At 44.2% G+C, this 21,321-nt stretch overlaps 1 long non-coding RNA gene across 1 annotated transcript; it reads left to right on the top strand.

Annotated features, from left to right (window-relative positions):
- Positions 1–3,007: 3,007 nt before the first annotated feature.
- LOC146080838 (uncharacterized) lies at positions 3,008–11,613 on the top strand. Its single transcript, XR_014475003.1, has 3 exons — positions 3,008–3,790; positions 10,751–10,832; positions 11,157–11,613. It is a non-coding gene; the product is annotated as an uncharacterized LOC146080838 (long non-coding RNA).
- The last annotated feature ends 9,708 nt before the right edge of the window (positions 11,614–21,321 follow it).

Below are 21,321 nucleotides of genomic sequence, written 5' to 3'. Positions count from 1 at the left end.
TAAATACTGGCTGCTTTATATTTACACTGCAATATAGAGATCAGTTTGAAGTACACCCCCCACCCAAATTTAACTCTCTCTGCACATGTTACATCAGCCCCACCTGCAGTGCACATAGTTTTGTCCATTAGAGAGTGATTGTGCCTTTCCGAGGGAATCAGAATAACCCCGTTAGTTTAGGGGTTGGATTCTGGTATAAAACAAGTGCTACTATGCTGCCATTCAGGGCCGGCGCTACCCACTCAGCAGCTCCTGCAAAGCAGGGAGGCGCCATGCTGAAAAGGCGCTGTCTCCCTCCTTGCTCTGCTAAAGCTGCCTCAGCCCTCACTGTCACTGCCTCCTGCACGCCGCCCGCAGCGCCTGTCTGACAGCAGCTCCCTGCACCACGCACACACTGTTCTCCTCCTGCGACCTGCACCCTCTTCCTCACGGACACTTGCGCTGAGGCATGTAGCGCTGTCTGTGAATGCTTGGATCCGCCCCCTATCCATTGCTCCCTGCGCCTGTCATCTGTCAATCAAATGACGAAAAGGCAGTAGCACCGTCTCCCCTTCCTTCCCTCTTCTCAGTGCCGCTGCCAGTCCTCAACACTCCGCCCCCTCTATCTCCTCCCCTCTTCTTCCATCTCCTCCTTCTCTCCCCTCCTTTCCCCCTCAGTCACGAGTGCTGCACATACTTTTTGTACTGGTTTCGGATCGCATCGCACATACATTGCATGCATGCCGTGCAATGCGATGCGATCTAGCCCATGACGTATGCGATTCTCGCAGTGTGTATGGGCACCTTTAGTGCCTGCAACATTTTGCGGACACAGCACTGAGATGGTGTATGCATACATGTACATGCACCCGAGATCCTCCATAGGATCGCATGTTGCATACACTCCCACAATTGGGCTGCAGCTTGATGCAATGGCAATGTGAAAGGGCACAAAATGGATGGTATGCAGGAGGGCGCCGGACACCCTAGCACCGGCCCTGCTGCCATTCAATATAGAAATGTCACTGACCAACCTTAAATTTTTAAAATGTCAGATTAATCTTCATAGATTTCACCTGATTTGTTTTTCAGATTGAATTACAATTGTAACATTGTAACTTTGATAGTTAACTTTCAGTGCACACAAAGGTATTTTAATCATAGCATTCTGCATTGCAACTTCACTAAAGCACCAATTATTTTTAATGAGTCATTAAAAACAGCAGTATATTTTGTTAATTGTTTATAATTCATTAAAAAAGTCAATAAAATAATGGATTGATATTACAGTCTCTGCTCTCAAACACTGACATTATAGAAATCCTTGAAAATACTGTGCGGTTATTTTTCAATGAATATTACTGTACTTTTATACAGTCGTTTTCTGCACCTAAAACTATGAATAAAGTGACATTATTTGAAACCAGACTCAGACGATAAAAAAAGAAATTTTCAGGCAATGTTCCTCATGTGATTGCAATCAGATGGAAAACTGTAGATTCATTTCTTTAGCCAGCATGTAGTTATTGAGAAACTGAAATATGGAACTTTGTAAGCCTTTATTAAATTTGCAAATATGAATTTGTTTTCCAGATGGACACAGTAACCTGTTGAAGCCCCCTCCCCTCCACCCCATCAGCCTGGGCTCTTAGAAGTCAAACTTCACAGTGCTTCATAGTTCTTGCAAAAATATTCGTGATAACTTATGCTCCAGACTCCAGATCCAGTTTCTCCCGCTGATTCTATATGCCTGTTCTTCACAACATGAAGCTTACGCTAAAGACATAGGAATGTAACATGGCTTAAAAAGACAACTTACTGTATGTAATATTTTCATATTAAGGCCCTTATTCAGGTTAATTTGGTTGGCCCGAATTCGCATGGGGGACCGATGTTTTGCGTATGCGCATGTGAAGCAGCATTTCTGCGCATGTGTATATGCAGGGAGCGTGCAAACTTGGAGCAAAATCTGTTTGCCGAGTGTACGCCCCTTGCCTTTTGAGTGGGGGGGGGGGGGGGTGGAGAGGGGCATGGGCCATTATCATATGTGGATGCCCAGCGTTTCATGGCCGTTCCCATGAAAACGCAGGGCGTACACATGCTAATGCATTCGTGACGCATGTGTGGGGGGCGGACAGAAGACATAACTGGTTCTCAGCTGCCTGCCCAGTTTCCTAGAAATCTACACTCATATGTATGAGTGGTCTGGACCACTCTTACATATGCGTGCGTCTTCACCATCATTCGATGGTCGACGACCATTGAAAGATGGGGGAGGTTCCCACTGGCATGCGAATGGATGTTTATGCAAAACATCCATTCGCATGCCAGGCGAACGAACCCAGCGTGCGAAGGGTGGGGGTTGGGGTACCACAATTTGCAGGGCGGTTTCTGGTTGACTCTCAAGTTTGCAAATTCGCGTCCGAGCGAGTCAACCAGAATAAGGGCCTAGATGTATGGTTGAAACACCTTTATTTTGGTAAAGATTATTCTGTACTTGTGTAGTTTAATGGTGGCAGGCTATGCTACGCTGTCAGCATAGCCCAACGGCAGCCTAGCGTAGTTTGCGTAGTGTCTCCATCAGGCAGCGTAGTCACCGAACTGTCTCCGCGAGCTGCAGTTCTCTCCCCAGCATCCCTGGCAAGCCTAGTGATTGCCTCTCACACAGTGCCAGTAACCGGCAGATCCCCTGTGCTGGCGGACGCCGGCGGAGAGGTGATCATGCGGGTGCCGGTGGAGAGGCGCTCCATCTGCCTGAGACGCACGTGCGTCTCACACGCTTGTGCATCTCAGGCAGATGAGTCTCAGGCAGATGAAGAGTGCGGGGCTCGCTACTCTTCGGGCTAACCTGGATAGTGAGGGTGTTTCAGGAACACATTCACACCTGTCATGTCAGGCAGGTGAAAAATTGTCAATGGTTCCCATACAATGTAATAAGCGCTGACACAACGCTGACTGACTAAGCTAACTATCTAACGCAGACTGACTACGCTAACTGCGTAAGCTCTGGTTAGGTGCCAACCAGGGGTGTATCCAGGAGAAAATGGCGTGGGGGGGGGGGGGGTACCATGATAGGGGAGTGGATGGGGTGGGTGCAGGGGGATGTTAGTGGTGCCAGAGAGTGGAGTGGGAGTAGAGGAGAGCAGAGAGAGGACGGGAATGGGTTTATAAATAGTCGCTGGCATTTAAAGGCACCTGGGAACCTGTCTGGAAACCTATACACCAGGATCAGCTTTTGGAGAACCTATGCAGGGGTCCACCCGGGTTGTTACATCTGACCCCCCCATATGCTCCTAAACCGGCCTTGGGTGAAAAGGCCAGATACGGTACCAGGCTTTGTGTGTTTTTTTTTAAAAATTGTGTGCTTTTAATAATAAATCGGTTGATTACGCTATGAGTGTTTCCCTTATGTATCTCTGAGGAAACTAGGAAGAATAGGACTAAAAAGGGAAAATATCTCCAGAACCCATTAAGTGACCCCAGATCTGTGTTTGATTTCTTTGCCTAAAGGAAAGGCCCACATATGGTACGAGTACCCTCATTTATACTTTGTTTGACACCAGATATGTGCCAGGAAATCTGCACAATTAGATTTTCTTCTTCTCTTTCGAGAAAACTAGGAAGAACAGGACCTAAAAGGGAAAATATCTCCTGAACCCATTCAGTGACCCCAGACCTATGCTTGATTTCTTGGCCTAGAGGAAAGGCCCACACACGGTACGAGTACCCTCACTTCTACGTTGTCTGATGCCATATATATGCTAAACATCTAGGAAATCTGCACCATTAGATTTTCTTCTTCTTTTTCAAGGTATACCGTATGGAAGAAATCAAGCTAAGGAACAAGATCTATCTAATATAAAAGGAAACGACGGAAAGAAATTCCTCCTGCACTCATTCATATCACCCCAATAGGAAGCGCAGGGTCCCCATTCCCCCTTTCATTTAAAGTATACAGGCCCACCATGGTGTGAAAAGGGAGGGAAGTAGTTGTGCGCACGCCTTTAGCGTGGGGGGTATGCCACTCAAAAGGGGCATGTCCTTGAGTGTAGTATACCACACCATATACCACTTCTACACATTATGCAACAAAAGAGTAGACCCATTATACTTGCCCCTTATACATGATGCCAAAAGGAATGAGTCAAAATTCACAATGCCACACAGATTTAGACAAAATTCACATAATGCTACATGGAGAAAGTCAATATTCACAAAAAACTCCCCAAACAGGCACATTGCGTGCCGTAGGCGCGCGCCAAAAATTTACACCATTATGTCCATTACACGTTAAGCCGCACACCATAATGCCCATTACATATTGTGCCGTAATGCCTATTACAAATTATGCTACATAAGTGCTGCTTACCTACATGCTCATTGCCAGGGATTACCTGCTTGTTGCCACATGGGCTTACATGCTTGTTGCCACATGGGATTACATGCTCATTGCCACATGGGATTACATGCTCATTGCCAAGGGGGAATGTAGGCTCCCAGTAACGAGGGGATAGCCACTGCCGGGAAGAACTGTAAGCACTGACAGCCAGGCAGGGAGCCTCGGGCTGCCCGGATGCATTCACAGAGCTGCACGTCCCGGCTATTTAAAATCTCACCCTGCTGCCTTCCAGGTCTCAGGAGCGGCAGTGGTGGCTCCTGATTAGCTGCCTGACCTGGCAGGTGGTTGTGCAGGAATTCAAATAGCCGGGACGTACACCATACTGTAATCACCCCCCCCAGCCTTGTTCAGTACTCAGACCCCCTTCAATAATAGCTGCGCTTCATACTGTTGTAGATGTGGACCTCCTGCTGCTGTTTGCGCTGGCATCTCCAGCACTGTGTCCCCCCCTCTGAAAGGCACTAGCAGCTGCACTTGTCCGTTCCCAGACGCCGGAAGCTTAAGGGTCCCAAGCGTCGGGTCTCCCACTGGCAGGCACCATCAGGTGGGTAGGACAGGGGAGGAGCCCACTTCAGCAGCCGCAGATTCAGCTCGAGGGATGGCAGCATTGCTGTCACTACGTGTGCGGCAAAAAAAAAAAATCAGAAATGACAGAGGGGCACGTGCCTGGGTGCCCCCCCCCCTTAAATCTGCCCATGGCACGAGCGTACGCATAGTCGCAGACACAAGCTGTCTACGCTGACCGCAGGAACACTACGCTGCTTCTGACAGGGGCACTACGCTGACTACATAACTGCCATCATGAAACTACACAATTATTAAAGTACCAATTATTCTATTCCAATGTTGTTCTACAATGAACATTCAGTTTTTTTTTTGTATAGCTACATTAGTTTTCTTTCAAATAAGTGAAAGGAAGGAGTTGATATCTAAATCACATGAAAGTTACTTATGTTGCATGAAAGTTTTCACCCAATTTTTTTTTTATATTTACTGAGTTAGCATAGTGCTTCATAGAGCTACAGAGATAGGGGAAGATTTATCAAAGTTTAGAGGGAGTACCACCAATCAGCAACTGACATTTTTCAAACATGGCCTATAAAATGACAGGTAGAATATGGGTAGTTTTATTATTCTCTCCGAGCTTTTATATCTCCCCCTTATTAAGAATACAAGTATGCTGAATGTGTTTTTCATGGCAGTGGTTACCCACTACCAGTGGCAGATATTTCCTAGGGGCTGCAGTAGGGACATCTTTAGAGAGGAGGAGGCCTTTGTGTAGGGTCATCTGCAGAAGCTGAGTGCTGTGGTGCTGGTGGAAGCATGGCTGTAAAATTGTAATGCCCTTGTAGGCTTACTACGGTTCATAACGTTTTATGATTGGTTTGCCATGTCTTAAAAAACCATTTGGGTGAAACATTTAGAACTATTGTTATCTTTAATTTAATTTGTACAAACAATATGTAAATAAACCACTCCTACAGTTGATCTTCAAATTATTGGTACCTCTCTAACAACTGGACAAAAACATTAATATAAAATAAACAATACATAAATGTTAAGAGAAACTGCTTACCATTTTAGATAACATTTCTACAATTGTGTAGGAATAGTGTATTATTTGAAAATATCTCGGGCAAACTTATACCACTAAATTTTTTTTAAATAAAAACAATTTAGCATCTTAGTGCAAAAACCGTTGTGCAGCACATACATGGCAGCAATGTGGAGGCACACAAGTCTAAAATAACAGACAATTCAACAGATTTTCCAGACTCCTTGAATCACTGCCTGAGATTAGAGAAGTCATCAGCCTGATGGTCAGCAACATGGAGTCGCGACCCCATGCTGAGTAGGTCGGGACCCACTTTGGGGTCAGGACCCACAGTTTGAGAACCGCTGCTCTAGTGGATGGTAGGGATGAAATACTAAAATAAAAAAGGCAGTTTGATCAAATGTTTTTACTCAGGATCTTTGTACAACTGGTGATTCAACAAAAGTCTGCGTGCAGAATGCATGCCAGCATCATGCGGGATACTGGTGTACAGGTTGACCACGTCTAAAGTACAAAGCCAACAGTTAGTCGGCTGTGATGGTAAAGAGTGTAATTTGGTAATAAGAGTGGTAGTGTCTTTCAGGTAGGTGGTCTGAGCCTGAACCACAGGTTGGAAGAACGAGTCTAGGTATTGCGAGACAGTGTAATAAATAGAGTCCCTGGCCACTACGATGGGGCGGCCAGGAGGTGTCACGGGGTCCTTGTGAATTTTTGGCAGTGTATACAACACAGGAGCTACTGGATTTATGTGGAAAAGGGCTCTGCGTGTGGCACCTGTAATGATGTTGTCGTCCACTGCTTGCCTCAAAATGACATCCAGTTCCAGGTTGAATCGTGCAGTGGGGTCCTCGGGCAGTCGTTGATAAACTGAAAGGTCATCCAGCTGTAGGAATACCTCCGATCGATATTGGTGAATGTCCTGGATGATGATGCCGCCACCCTTATCTGCAGGGCATATTATAATAGATTGATCCTCACTCAACCCACGCAAAGTTACATTTCTTGTTTGGTGAAATTACTACAGCCTGGCGGGGGAGACATAGCAAGGGCATATCCCTGCTCCTCCACCAGTCTCAAGAAACACTTTAAAGAGATATTATTGTTCAATGGATCAAAGGTTAAGTGTGGACGGAACCTCGGTGCCGACTCAATCTGTATGTTGGTATTCTTATCCAGAGGGGAAAAGTGTTCTTTTAAACGTAAATTTCGGCCCAATTTTTATTGTATCAATCTTCCATTGGAATTTATCCAAGGGGCAAGTGGGCACAAAAGACAATCCTTTGCTTAGGATTGCCATCTCAGTTTCAGAAAGTGTCCTCTGGGATAAATTTAATATTATTTTGCTTTTCCCCTGGTTTTGTTTTTTCCAGTCCCTCCTACTTTGGCCACCTCTGTGCGTTGGTTTCTGCCGCCTGGATACTGCTGTGTGCGGGTTTGTACCCCTAAAGGCGGTTTCCCACTGTTGGAAGGATGCTGTTGATTGTTATCACTGGGTGACGAATAGCCTCCACTGGAGGTTTCAGTGTCTCCCGCAAACCGCTTTGCTTGCTGCCTGCCAAAGGGTTTCCTTCTCCCCTCCGGGTTGTAAACCCACGGGTACACTCTGTTTTCAGAGAAATCTCGTTGCACTGTTTGAAGCTTGTTTCAATATCCGAGGATAATTTATGAAGCTACTTTGTTTCAGGATCACCCCTGAGTGACTCTAAGTGCGCAAGTTTTTGACTCTACTCATAAGAGTTAACATACTAAAAGGAGGTAGGTGGGTGGACGTAGGAAAAACAATAGGATAAGTAGGAATGGATGGGAACTAATGGAGGGGTAGGGTAGGCAGGATAAGAGGAGTGAGAGAGGTAAGAAGGAGGAGGAGGGATAGGCTAGTCAGAAGAAGTGGGTTTTGAGGGAGCGCTTGAAGGAGGTAAGGGAATCAGAAAGCCTGATAGGTGGCCGGAGGTTGTTCCAGTGCAGGGGGCAGCGCGAGAGAAGTCTTGGACACGGGAGTGGGAGGAGGTATTTAGGTGAGAGGTCAGGCGGCAATCGGCGGCAGAGCAAAGAGGACGGGAGGGAGTGTGGATAGAGATCAGTGAAGAGAGGTAAGGAGTGCTAGAGGAGGAGAGAGCCTTGTAGGTGGTGGTGAGGAGTTTAGAGAGAACTTGGAAAGGAATGGGGGCCAGTGAAGAGATAAACAAAGGGGGGAGGCGGAGGTAGAACGGTGGGAGAGGAAGATGAGCCTAGCAACGGCATTAAAAATGGATTGGAGAGAGGCGAGAGGTAGCCCGGAGAGAAGGATGTTGCAGTAATCAAGGCGGGAGATGACAAGAGAGTGAATGAGAATTTTGGTCGCGTCAGTGGAGAGGAATAGTCTGATGCGCGAGATGTTGCGGAGGTGAAAGCGGCAAGACTGTGAGAGAGTACAAATGTGGGGGGTGAAAGAAAGGGAGGAGTCAATGATGACACTGAGGCAGCGCATTTGGTCGGTGGAGGTGATCTCGGTTTCACCAATGCTGATGGAGATAGTGGGAGAAGAGGGGATGTTCAGGGGATGGAAGATTAGAAGTTCAGTTTTAGCCATGTTTAGTTTCAGGAAGCATCGGGTCATCCAGGCTGAAATGGCCGTGAGGCATTCGGAGACCTTGGACAGAAGTGATAGGTCGGGGGAGGAAAGATAGATTAGGGTATCATCCGCATAAAGGTGGTAATGGAAGCCGTAGGAGCTGATGAGGGTTCCCAGAGAGGTGGTGTAGAGGGAGAAGAGGAGAGGGCCAAGGACTGACCCTTGGGGAACACCGACTGGCTGCGGGGTAGTAGGAGAGGAGGAGCGATCGGAGAGGTATGAGGTGAACCAGGAAAAGACTGTGCCAGTGATGCCAAAGGAGCGGAGGGTGATAAGCAGGAGAGGGTGGTCAACAGTGTCAAAGGCAGCCGACAGATCAAGCTGGATGAGGATAGAGTCTCAGGCACACATTTTCATTCCTGACATAAAAATACCTGAAATCACAGCTCTTCTTATGGGACTTTTTCATCTTTATATCTTCCATGGTGTTATTATCACTACATGCCGTTGTATGTAGATCTTATATGATATGAGTTTCGCTTATCACTTGTGTTTTAGAACATTATTGGAATTAATAGATATACAGATGGAGCGCCTCTCAGCCAGTGCTGGGGCTCACCAGAATGCCCCTGCTGGTGAGCGCTGGCGGAGAGGTGCTCCATCTGATTGGGACATGCAAGCCTCTCACACACACGTGCGTCCCAGTTTTCAGGCGGTGGGGGATGCGAACTTCAGGGAGATGGCCAGGGTTGGGGTTTGGGGGGGGGGGTGCGGGGAGGTGTCGGGACTGGGACAGCAACGGGGAGGTGTTGGGAGGGGACTTTCTGGGGTCTTGCAATCCCACTGCCAGAACCCAACTGTTTCCCAGTGTAAATCAGGCTAAATTTATATGTTCTATCTGAGCCTCTTTTATTGAACACACTTTAATGCACTGTTTGGTTTTTATCATTTAAAATCACTTTTAATTTCCGGGGTGTTTCTGGACTACACCTGTGGAGGGAGGAGGATATTTGTGATATTTGAGGGATTATGGTAATGAGTTGTTTGTCTGCTTGAAGGAGGGTTTGGGGTATGTGTTCAGTCTCAGTGGGGTATTATTCGAAATGTAGAGGTCTGTGGTTTGTTACAGCAGCTTATACTGTAGGTCTGGAGGCCACTAGACTACCAGGCACATTGAAAGCAACGGCTTCTACAAAGGTATAGTGATGTACTAATACTGCCAAATTTGGTGTTGCCTACATTTGATTTGGTGCCACCCACATGAGGCCACTTCTAGAATCTTTTTAAGGACCACTTTCAGTTCCCAATCCACCCCTGCAAATATATGACATGTGTTTTTATTTACTACACACAAATAAACTATACAGATTTGTTTATTAAAGTGACCAGCAAAAGGACTTTTCAGTCTTGATCTACTTTCTCCAGATCTGGCCCTGGCGACTGAGCATGGACCTCCTAACCCAAAATAATCTCCCATGTTTATTGAACACCCTGTATCTCTTCATATTTTGCATCTCTCTCTCTCGCCCTAACACCCACTCTGGTGTATATTCGATTGCTGTCGGAACTGCCGTTATGTCAGGAGGGGATCCGACCTATTCAATAAGGGCTGTTTTTTTCTGACAGGTCGGAATGCTCTGACCTGTCCTACTCCGCCAATCCACCTGATTTTGATGGAAACGCAGCCAAATCCGGCAGGTTTTGGCCCCGTTTTGGGCAATCTCAATCTGACATTAAAAAGAGTCGGATTGAGGTAGGGAGAACCATGCCGGGTGAGTAGCAGAAGCTCACCCTTGCCCAAACAGCCTGCAAATGCTGCAGTATTATGGTATTATGGTAAGTAAGGTTTTATAGCTCTACTCAACAGTAAATGGGATAAAATATCTAAATTCATTGTGTATTATTATTGGCAAAATAACCCATAATCTTATAGCAGAAATTTTAAAGATTAGAATAACATTTTCGTAGCCTGAATCAGGTGCAGCCCCCAAAACCCATGCAGGAAGTCCAAGCACACCATTACTTTTCACAACTGTCTTATTGTAGAAACATGTCTGTGTAAGCTGGAAAACAAAACATACATTTGCATACATTCATAAAGAAGATGACTATAAGAGCGGACTGTGGGCTCTTTGTGTAGCACCCTTCTCCTGCCTCATGCCCCAAAACTGTCTTTTTTTTCAGACTGTATCTAATCCGCATTATTAGTTGTTGTTTTATTGTCTGTATATTCATTGTGTTTTCTCACACCTTTCCATCATTTTAGCTATACCCTATTTTTAATGAAGAGTTTATGCTATTGGGTTCCCACACAGCATCCCGATGGACAGGTCCCTGACATCTTTTAAGTAAGTATGCTAAACCTCCCCCCTATACCCCTAACCCTCCCTACTTGTGGCCTAACCCTCCCTATCACAGCCTAACCATAGCCCTCCCCCTTTGTGCCTAACCCCAACCCTCTCCTACACAGCCTAACCATAACCCATTGTGCTTAACCCTAGCCAACCTTTAGTGCCTAACCATAACCTTTCCCCTTTGTGCCTAACCTTAGCCAGCCTTTAGTGCCTAACCTGAACCACACTGTGCCTAAACTTAACCCTCAACCCCCCCCCCCCCCCCCCACACCCACCGAAACCTACCCCTAACCCTTACCCCTGTCTACTTACGATCAGGATTCCACCAGAAATCTGGCACCGACATTGTGAGTGATGCCGGGATTTGGTGCTGATCTAGTGTCTGGATTCCAGCATCAGTATTCCGACTGCCCTGAAGAGTAATGTGACATATGTAGAAAAGATATGGAATGTTATGGTACTCCTAAGATGTATATTTTTGGGATTTCTCTAGAAATATTTATTTAGTATGATAGCTTTGCTGAGGTCCTTAGAGCCAGAAAGAGAGAATCCTTGTTTCTAAATACTTGGACTAATAATACTGGAGGGCATTTAGGTTTGTCTGTGCTAGCAGGAATTATGCATTTTCTCAAAGTGGAAATCAGTAAGGGGGCGAACAATACATCTTGGAGTTACCGGAAAAGGCTAAAAACCACAGGTGTAAAGCTCAGAGAGTGTCTCATAAGACTGCATTCTATGTCATTATTAAAGATTTTGTAAAAATTAGCAATCTGAATCCCAAGAATTTTCAATAAAATATACTGCAAATTTTTCATTAATTCCTTGAATATTTCCAGATTTATAATGTGATTGTGAACTTCAGTCCATAGTTTTCTAATTCATTTATATCTGGAAGGATTTCCTATTGTTATTATGGAGAATGATATATTATATTATAAAAGCCCAAAGCTTCTCCTCACCTCAATGTTGTGCTGGATGGCACCTGGAGGAGCTCCGTCAGGATGCGCGCGCGCGCCCCTCCACACACATATACACCTCAGCATGACAGCGCTCTGGCTTACAGGAGCTTTGTCATTTTGATGGGCTGGTGACTAGTATTATTATAATTCATCTCATAACGTGATGCTGAACACCCTGTTCACTATGGCCGCACGCACCCTGTGTCTGCACATGTGCAGAAATGCATCTGCGCATGTGCAGACGCACATCATCATACCCCTGGCAAAGGAGTCCAAACAAACAGACCAGAATAAGGTCCTATGTTCCCTCCTGCGGAGCAGATTAGAAAATACTGTATGACTAAACACAAAAGGGAAAGCATATTGCAAACATTGCATTATAATAGATGACGTATAGCCAACTCATCTTTCTAAGCACACATATATATACAATTTTCTTTATACAGTATAATGAGAAGTAATCGTTTGAAGAATACTTCTACTGTAATTGTACAAAATCATAAAATAGTGTACGCCATGCAATAAAAGAACATTGTAGTGATCAAAATGCAGTGCAGGGAGAATATTAGTTACCACAATGCAAAATCGAGATAATCCAAATACCTTTATACAATAAAGAGAGCGTCCTAATATGATATGATACAGAGCTTTTTATGTTTGTTCACCATACCATACAGGGAGAACTCTATACAGAGAATAGGAGGGCCATCAAATTGGATAAACACAAATTTACACACATTCTGTACATTTTTTTTTAAATTAAAATAAATACATCAAGAGACCCGAGATTCAACTTCCATTTTTTCTTGTGTTTTTTTTTCAGATGTGCTCATATTGCACTACATTGTTCCATATACCATACCGCAGTGTCACACTGCCTGCCATATAACACAGTGGGGGAAATTTACTAAAGGAAATTTGTAAAAAAAATAGGTGTATTTGTATCCAGAAGATACGGCAATTGTATTCGTATTGATAGCACATCAATACGAATACATGTATTCGTATTGATAGCACATCAATACGAATACAATTGCCGTATTTTCGGTTTAGTAAATGTCAAAAATAAGTGTATTTCTGGATACAAATACACCTATTTTTTTTACAAATTTCCTTTAGTAAATTTCCCCCAGTGTCTCAATGCCCACCATGTAATGTTGAGCCACCATGTAATGTTGAGTGTCGCAGTGCCCATCATGTAATGCAGAAAGTGTCACAGTGCCTTGCATTTAATGCAGAGAGCGTCACAGTGTCAGCCATGTAACACATCAAGGGCGGGATGTATTAATTGACTGACAGCCGCAGCGATGCTGCCGCATACATATGTACTAACATATGCGGCTAGCATCGGGTTGCGGTGACGGAGACCCCCGCGATACCTGTGATGTGGTCTGCGGGGGTCTCCGTCACATCCCGGCTGCTGCCAGTGTCCCCCTGCTTCTTCTCCTCCCCCCTGCAGCCGGATGTCCTCCCGACTGTGACACCTGCTGGGGGAGGAGGAGATCAAAGGAGGATGGGAGGGGGGGTGCGCGGACGGCGGGCAGCGATAGAAGCCCATAGGCTTCTATAGGGTATCTCTGGGTGGCGATACCCTGCCAGGTGAAGACGGGGCGGACGGGTGATGGTAAATAGGAAAATGCGGTGAAACCCCTGTTTTACCGCATTTTCCCTTTAGTACATCCCGCCCCAAATCTTGCAGTGCTTATCATGTAATGCAGAGTGTTGCAGTACCTGCAAGGTAACCTATGGAGTGTCGCAGTGCCTGCCATGTAATGAGTGTCGCAGTGCCAACCTTATAACACAGAGAGTGTTGCAGTGCCCACCATGTATCACATAGAGTGTGCTAGTGCCCACCATGTAATGCAGTGTCGCAGTGCCAGCCATGTAACACAGAAAGAGATGCAGTGCCTGCCATGTAAAGCAGAGAGTGTTGCAGTGCCCACCATGTATCAAAGAGAGTGTGCTGGTGCCTGCCATGTAATGCAGTGTCGCAGTGCCAGCCATGTAACACAGAGAGTGTCTGCCATGTAAAGCAGAGAGTGTTGCAGTGCCTGCCATGTAAAGCAGAGAGTGTCACAGTGCATACCATATAATGCAGAATGTTGCAATGCCACCATATCATATTCAAATTTGGTCTGGTGATCTTATATACTATTTATTAAAATAGCAACTGGCAAGCTATTACCCAATTAGGAAATTAACAACATAAAATAACACTGCTAAAGCATTGTCTGTGCAGCACTTCAAAAATGAGGCACTTCCCCATATTGAAGTCTTTTTCCACTGGCTTAATGCATCATTGAAAGAGTTACATTTTTGGGCCAGATGCACTAAGCTTCAAAAGTGATAAAATGGAGAGAGATAAACAGCCAGCCAATCAGCTCTTACGTGCCACAGCACAGACTGTGTTTGAAAAATGTCAGGCAGGAGCTGATTGGCTGGCTGTTTATCCCTTTTGAAGCTTAGTGCATTTGGACCTCTGCCTGAACTGCTCTGATTGCAGGACAGTTTGTTCATGAAAAGATGGTGAAGACCAGAGCTTTACCAATGTAATTTTGCCTGCAAGTGCCGCCTGAAGATGAATTAGTTAACAGGACCAAGTTCTGAAAAACATAGCACGACAAATTGGGTAATATAGCCATTATCATAGAGATGGCTATGCCCTTTAACTCCAACATTACAGATTTAATAAATAGCTCAAATTTTGATATGACTCAGGTGAAAGCACCAGATAATAAATATGCCCCTAGAAAGGTTCCATGGAACATGCCAGGGCCTGATTAAGGGTTCCAGCCACCCAAGGCTAATACAGAAGGGCCCCACCACCCATACATTAATTATAATTTTTCTTATCTACGTGCTCTTTTCCAGGGGTTACGTGCTTCTCGTCAGAGATTTCGTGCTCATTGCCAGGGGTTTCTTACCCATTGCCAGGTGTTAGATGCTCATTGCCAGGATTTACAGGTTTGTTGCCAAGTGGTTTCTTGCCCGTTGCCAGGGGGCTTCTTGCTCATTGCCAGGGGGATTAGATGTTCATTGCTAAGGGGGTTACATGCTCTTTGCCAGGGGAGGTTACATGCTCGTTGCCATGGGGTAACAAGCTCCTAGAATCTGCACTACCAAGTAGCACTGGGCGCACTGCCTGCCCCAGTCAAATGCTAGAGGTCTAGTAGGACCTCTAGCATCTGTCTCCTAGAAGGCAGCGGCCATTTTTGCAGATTCCATGCCGCCTGCATGGCATCTGAAGAGACCCGCCCACCCCCGCCACAGCTTCCAGTAGTAGGTACAGCGCAGCGTCTGTTGTGCCGGCACTGTGCTCTAGGCTGAAGAACACGCACAAGTGCAAGTCAGTTAACAATACATTTGTGCCGGTTCCTTTTTGGCTACATTTCTAAATTCCCTTTTGGATCCTCACACTAGAGTTTAAACAGAGGGTAGAATCAGCACAACCAAAGTTTTATATGCTATATGGAGCACATAGCATATTTCCGTTAATGCATATAATATAATCAAAATGTCACTGTAATGAGCGCTAGCTTCACACTGAGAAGCAAAGTTCTATTTTATTGGTATAACAAAGACTGCATATAGTTAAGCTTTTTTCCATTTTGTTCGTTTTGTGAACTTTGATAATCCATTTAGCAAAAGCCATATGGTGAGTGGAAGTAATGCTTTTCAGCACCTTTACTAGCTGAAAATGAACAGGCAAAATATTGGCCCATAAAGAATTCACCCACTCGATAAAATGTCATGTTAGGCCTCTTTTAATGGCTTTTTCAGCTATTTTATCAGCACATATAGAACAAATTATAGAACTGAAGCTTCTGCGTATTTTGTGTCACGATCCCTTAGTGACTTGTTTGAAGGCCTTTAGGTACAGGACTGGCAGCATAAATCTTGAGGCTTTGTACGCTATCAGTGGGAAACCCACTTAACCCAACCATCCTTACCCTGCATATGCCAATAATTGTACTGTTTAACGGGTAAGAAGATGTTGGCCTTAAAAAAAAAAGGTGTCCCAGGCCGCAGCAGCATGGATAGAGCTATGAAGGGAGGTTCAGCATCACAGACCGGACAAGGTGACTAAGTGACTATGGTAACCAGTGAGGGAAGGGGCTACATCATTTGAAATTTATTGTATGACTGGGCGTTCCACACAGGCGGGCAGCTTAACAGTTGTTTTCATATAAATTAGAATGAATAAGCTGAGCAGCCATGTTTTATGCCCATGGACTTTGGGGCTTTCCTTAACCTCAGAGCCTGGCACACTCTTTGTATCCCCCTGTCACTGGGCCTTCTTATAATATAGCCTTTGAGTTGCAGAAACTGGTCAGTTTGGTCTGTACATTTAAAGAAACAGTCATTTACAAGGCAGAAGCAATATGGTATTGCCTTTTAAATTATTGCCTCTTTAAATCTACTGGTTCACTTTCCATAACCTGGCCACATCCTTCAGATCACCTGTTATTGTATAAAGGTAAGACTCTTCTTTTAAAAATGCAAAAATAAGTTATGGTATTTTGGGATATGCACCAGCCACTTTTAGTGTTTTGTTTTAGATCTGTTTTTCTGGCAGTGTTTTGGATGTGGATCTGTTCCAAAACACCACCCTTCAGTGTTTCGTATTTTGTGTTTTGGATCTGTAGCTTTAAAAAAAAAATAAAAAAAAAATTGATGAAATCGCAGACTTTTTTTTGTTGCTCTTATTACCCTCAATAACATTAATTTCCATTTATCTTCAGTCTATCCTGAATATCTTACACCTCACAATGTTGTTTTTAGGCCAAAAGGTTGCACTGAGGTAGCTGGATGACTATGCTAAGCGACACAAGTTGGCGGCACAAACATGTGGTCCATCTAGCAGTGGCACTGCAGTGGCAGACAGGATGGCAGTTTGAAAAACTAAGCCTCAAAGAGCACATAATGCCCAAAAAAAGAGGTACAAGATGGAATTGTCTTTGGGACCTCCCAACCAATTGTTCTTGGGTCCTCCCACCCACCCTTATAATGCCTAAATAGGAGATTAACACTTTAACAAACCAATCATTTCAGCGACAGGGTCTGCCACACGACTGTGGCTGAATTGATTGGTTTGTTTTGGCCCCCACAAAAAAAGAAGCATTAATCTCTCCCTGTACACACCAGCTCTACAGAGGCAGGATGTCGTCCTTTAATCGCTTATTGCTTCTGTTTGTCCACATGTTTTATGATTGACAACCACCAACACTAATTTTGCCTATTACATTGACCAAAAATACCAAGGCATTGGTATTAGATACCAATACAAAGACATTGACCACTAACCCAAGCCAGCACTGCAAGTGTCCTGAGGCATCCCAGGGTGTCGGGCACACAGTTTGGGTACCACTGCCTTACTACATAACTTTAAAGTTGTCCACCTGAAGTAAGGTACTGGACTCATCTCCAGAAATGTTTCTTGAAATTTCCATCTTTATTTTACCTAAATACCAGTTTCTGTTTTCATTTATATATGTGGCTTTTTAAAAAATCTGATTTGCAAATCTGTCCTGATTAAAACATAATAGCATAACAAAAAAATAAATATCAGACAGTAATTATTTGTACGAATTTGGCCCTGTTCCGATGTTTGGGGCTCTGCGCATGTGCATGGTATATTATGTGCAACTTCCCTTTGCAAACATTCGCAAGGTTCAGGGCAGGCAGGGGGCGGACGGCGGTGAGTATGGGGGTCGCCCATGGGAACACTCAGCGTTTCATGGGCGTCCCCATGAAAATGTTGGGCATTCCAATGGGTACGTGGGAGGGACAGTATGTGTCCAGGGGTGGACAGCTGATGACACAGGACGTCAGCCGTCCGCCCTGTCTTTGTCCTGGCACACGCAAATAATAGACTTCTGTTTGTGAAGCCAGGAGAAATCATTCGATGGTTGCCAACCAATGAATGAGTTCTCCTGCAGTGGAGACATGCGAGTTAGATGTGTCTTTGTTACACAAGAGGATTCAGTGGTGGTGTTGGGGGGGTGCATACTTTGGTGCTCGGGAAGCTACGATCTTCGCAGCTTACGAGCCAACCAGAATCACTCCCTTTATTTCAAGAAACAAGCTAATTGCTGATTAATGACTGTTTTTTTTTTTATTAATTACTGTACTGGCATAATAATTGTAAATACATATTTGATAAAAAAAACTAGAGGATTTCATCTCAAATATATATATATATATATATATTATATATATTCATGTTATTCACAATAAACATCAAGAAACAGTTATTTAGGCCATAAAATATAATTTTACAGAAGATAAAAAAAGTACATTTTTTTTTTTTTAGTTTACATTTATGAACATTATGTAAAGGTAGGACCACATATAACTGTATACAAACTTACATACAACTTGTATATGTAATATGTGCTTTAACATGAAAAACAATCTGAAACAGGTCCAAAAATTAAGTCTGGAAAATGAAAGTAAAAGGGAAACACGAGGAGCTTGATGGGGCTATTATTTCTCATACAGAAACTGCTTTAGGATAGTATTTTATATAGTAATCAAAACAGAAATAAAAGAGTGTTAGAAGCATAAAATACGCACCCTGAGGTTCCTGACACGGAGTGTATGCTTTTTATAAGGCATATTGCTCCAAAACCAACTGTTGACGTAATATGTTGATGTACTGTCGAAGTTTAATATCAGCGTTTATACGAGTGTTGGTTGCTATGCAGGCTTCAAGTCTTAATCCCTTCTCTGCTAGTGAGACCTGCAGAGTGTGTCACCGTTCACAGTATAATGGTTGGCTTGACTCCATTTTATCAGTGCCAATAACTGCCTGAAATTGTAGAAGGAATAAGAAGGGGAGCACTGTAGGCAGCCTGGTTACAGCTACTCAGCGTTTTCTTTCTTCTGCAAGAAAAGAACAATTATATAACTAGTATAAAATAAACTTTCAGAACGTTGCAACAAAAATAAAATAAAAATAATTAAAGTGACAAAGTTTTTTTCTTTGCAAGATTCAATACAGTACATAATGTAAAATCAGTTTTATTAAGCATTTAAATTATCCCTGGGTTACTTCCCACCACCTGTGATCTTGACGCTGCATTATTCAAGCTTCTAGTAGGGTGTAGAATAGTCCCTGTTTTTGCAAAAATAGTTCAATGCTCTTTGTAGACAAGCATTTTACCTGAATCACTAAAGGACTTTATTGTTAGACTACTTCCTAAAAAAAAAAAACTACTTTAGACCCTGACAGCATATCCAATTATAGATAAGGGATGTGCACTTTCTACTTTTATTGTTTTGTGAAACATGTTTTGGATCTGTATCTCCGGCAGTGTTTTGGATCTGAATCTGTTCAAAAATGTGGGGTTTTTGTTTGCTCCTATGCTATTATAAACCTCAATAACATTAATTTCCACTCATTTCCAGTCTATCCTGAACACCTCATACCTCACAATGTTGATTTTAGGTCAAAAGGTTGGCCTGATAACTATGCTAAGCGACATAAGTGGGCGGCACAAACACCCTTATGTTGAGTAAATAAGACATGCACACTGTTTTTAACAAACCAATCATTTCAGCGACATGGTCTGCCACACGACAGGCTGAAATGATTAGTTTGTTTGTGACCCACAAAAAAAAGCAAATCATCTCTCCCTGTACAAACCGGCTCTACAGAGGCAACATGTCATCCTCATCTTCATTCTCTGAGTCCTCACCTCCTTCAGTGCGTACATCCTTATCCTCACAGATGATCAATTTGTCCCCACTGGAATCCACCATTACAGGTCCCTCTTTAGTCTCTGGATGCAATTGCTGGTGTTTGCTGAAGAATTTATAATTCCTTTTGATGAACATCATCTTTTCCACATTTTGCGGAAGCAACCTCCTGCGCTGCTTGCGTACCAGCTTCCCGGCTGCACTAACAACTCTTAGAGTACACACTGGATGGGGAACAACTCAGGTATAATAGAGCCAGTTTGTACAGGAGCCTCCAAACTGCCTTTTTTTCCTGCTAGTACAGGTACGCACTGTCTGACATGTCTACTTGGATGCTGTCACCAAAGTAATCCTCCACCATTTTTTCACTGTTGAAATCATTGTATGTGGTGACAGTAGATATGTCAGCAATTGTTGGCAGGTCCTTCAGTCCGGACCAGATGTCTAAACTCACTCCTGCCTGCCCGGCATCACCGCCAGCAGATTTGAGCTGTTTCCTTGCAGAAACAGTTGTGGGAAGAAAAAGAAGAAGAGCTGATGCCATGTCATGGTCCCCTTCAGATGACAATCTAAGATGTAGACTTGTGTGTTGTGGAAACAAAGACACAACATACCCTTTAAACCGCGGATCAAGCACAGTGGCCAGAATGTATTCCTCTGACTTTAATAGACTGACCAAGCGTATGAAGGGCTTCATCCACAAGAGCTACATGCTTTTGCAGAATTGCAACACTTTAGCTGCTCCTTCACTTTCTCCAGCTGCTTCTGCAACAGCCTGATCAGGGGAATGACCTGACTCAAGCTGGCAGTGTCGGAAGAGACTTCATGTGTGGCAAGTTCAAATGGCTGGAGATCCTTGCACAACATGGAAATCAGTATCCACTGTGCTTGAGTCAGAAGCATCCCCGCTCCTTTTTCTATGTCATAGGTGGCTGTATAGGCTTGAATGGACCTTTACTGCTCCTCCATCTTCTGCAGCATATAGAGGATGGAGAGGAAGGAATTCCGGCTAGTCACAACCTCTTGTTTGAAGTGATGACAGGGCAGGTTCGGGAGTTTTTTATGTCGCTCCAGCCTTCTGCAGGCAGTAGCAGAATGGCAAAAGTGTCCTGCAATTCTGCGGGCCACCGCAAGAAATTCCTGCATGCTGCTGTCACTTTTGAGGAAATGTTGTACCACCAAATTTATTGTGTGAGCAAAACATGTCACATGTTGGAAATTGCCCATATGTAATACCCACACAAAGTTATTGGCATTGTCCGATATCACAGATGCTGTTGCTGTGGAAGGTGATTCTGTCACAGTGCTGTGCTGTCACAGTTATATAGTCCTTAGTTTGCCCTTATTCACTTGTCCACATGTCAGTGGTTAAGTGGACAGTGGATAAGGGCAAACTAAGTTGGTACAACCGCATTTTTCAGGGCACTGAGGACACTTTTTCGGAAGTCTCTGTATATCCTGGCTATCACCTGCCTAGTGAAGTGGAATCTAGATGGGATTTGATACCGGGACATCAATCATCTCTAAATCCCATTCCACTGATGGCTGACCCCGGACACACGTCTAACACCAACATAGCTGTCAAGGCATAGTTATTTGCTTACCATAGGATGACTACTGTTGTACTTTGTCTTTATTGCAAACGACTTTTGGATGGTCAATTGCTTAGTGAAAGACATAGCGATGTTCTAACTTCCCCTCTGGGATGATAAACGACTCCCAGCAGCAGCAGTTGCAGCAGTAGGTGTTGTGCTGCAGGATCCTCCTGAGGAATCCCAGATAGAAGAGGAGTTAGTCATGCCGGTGACATGGCCTGCAGGACT

This window comes from Crinia signifera, chromosome 5 (genome assembly GCF_055691185.1).
Source record: "Crinia signifera chromosome 5, ASM5569118v1, whole genome shotgun sequence".
In the NCBI taxonomy this organism is placed as follows: Eukaryota; Metazoa; Chordata; class Amphibia; order Anura; family Myobatrachidae; genus Crinia; species Crinia signifera.
Note: the sequence above shows the minus strand (reverse complement) of the source record. Positions and strands in the feature narration are given on the sequence as shown.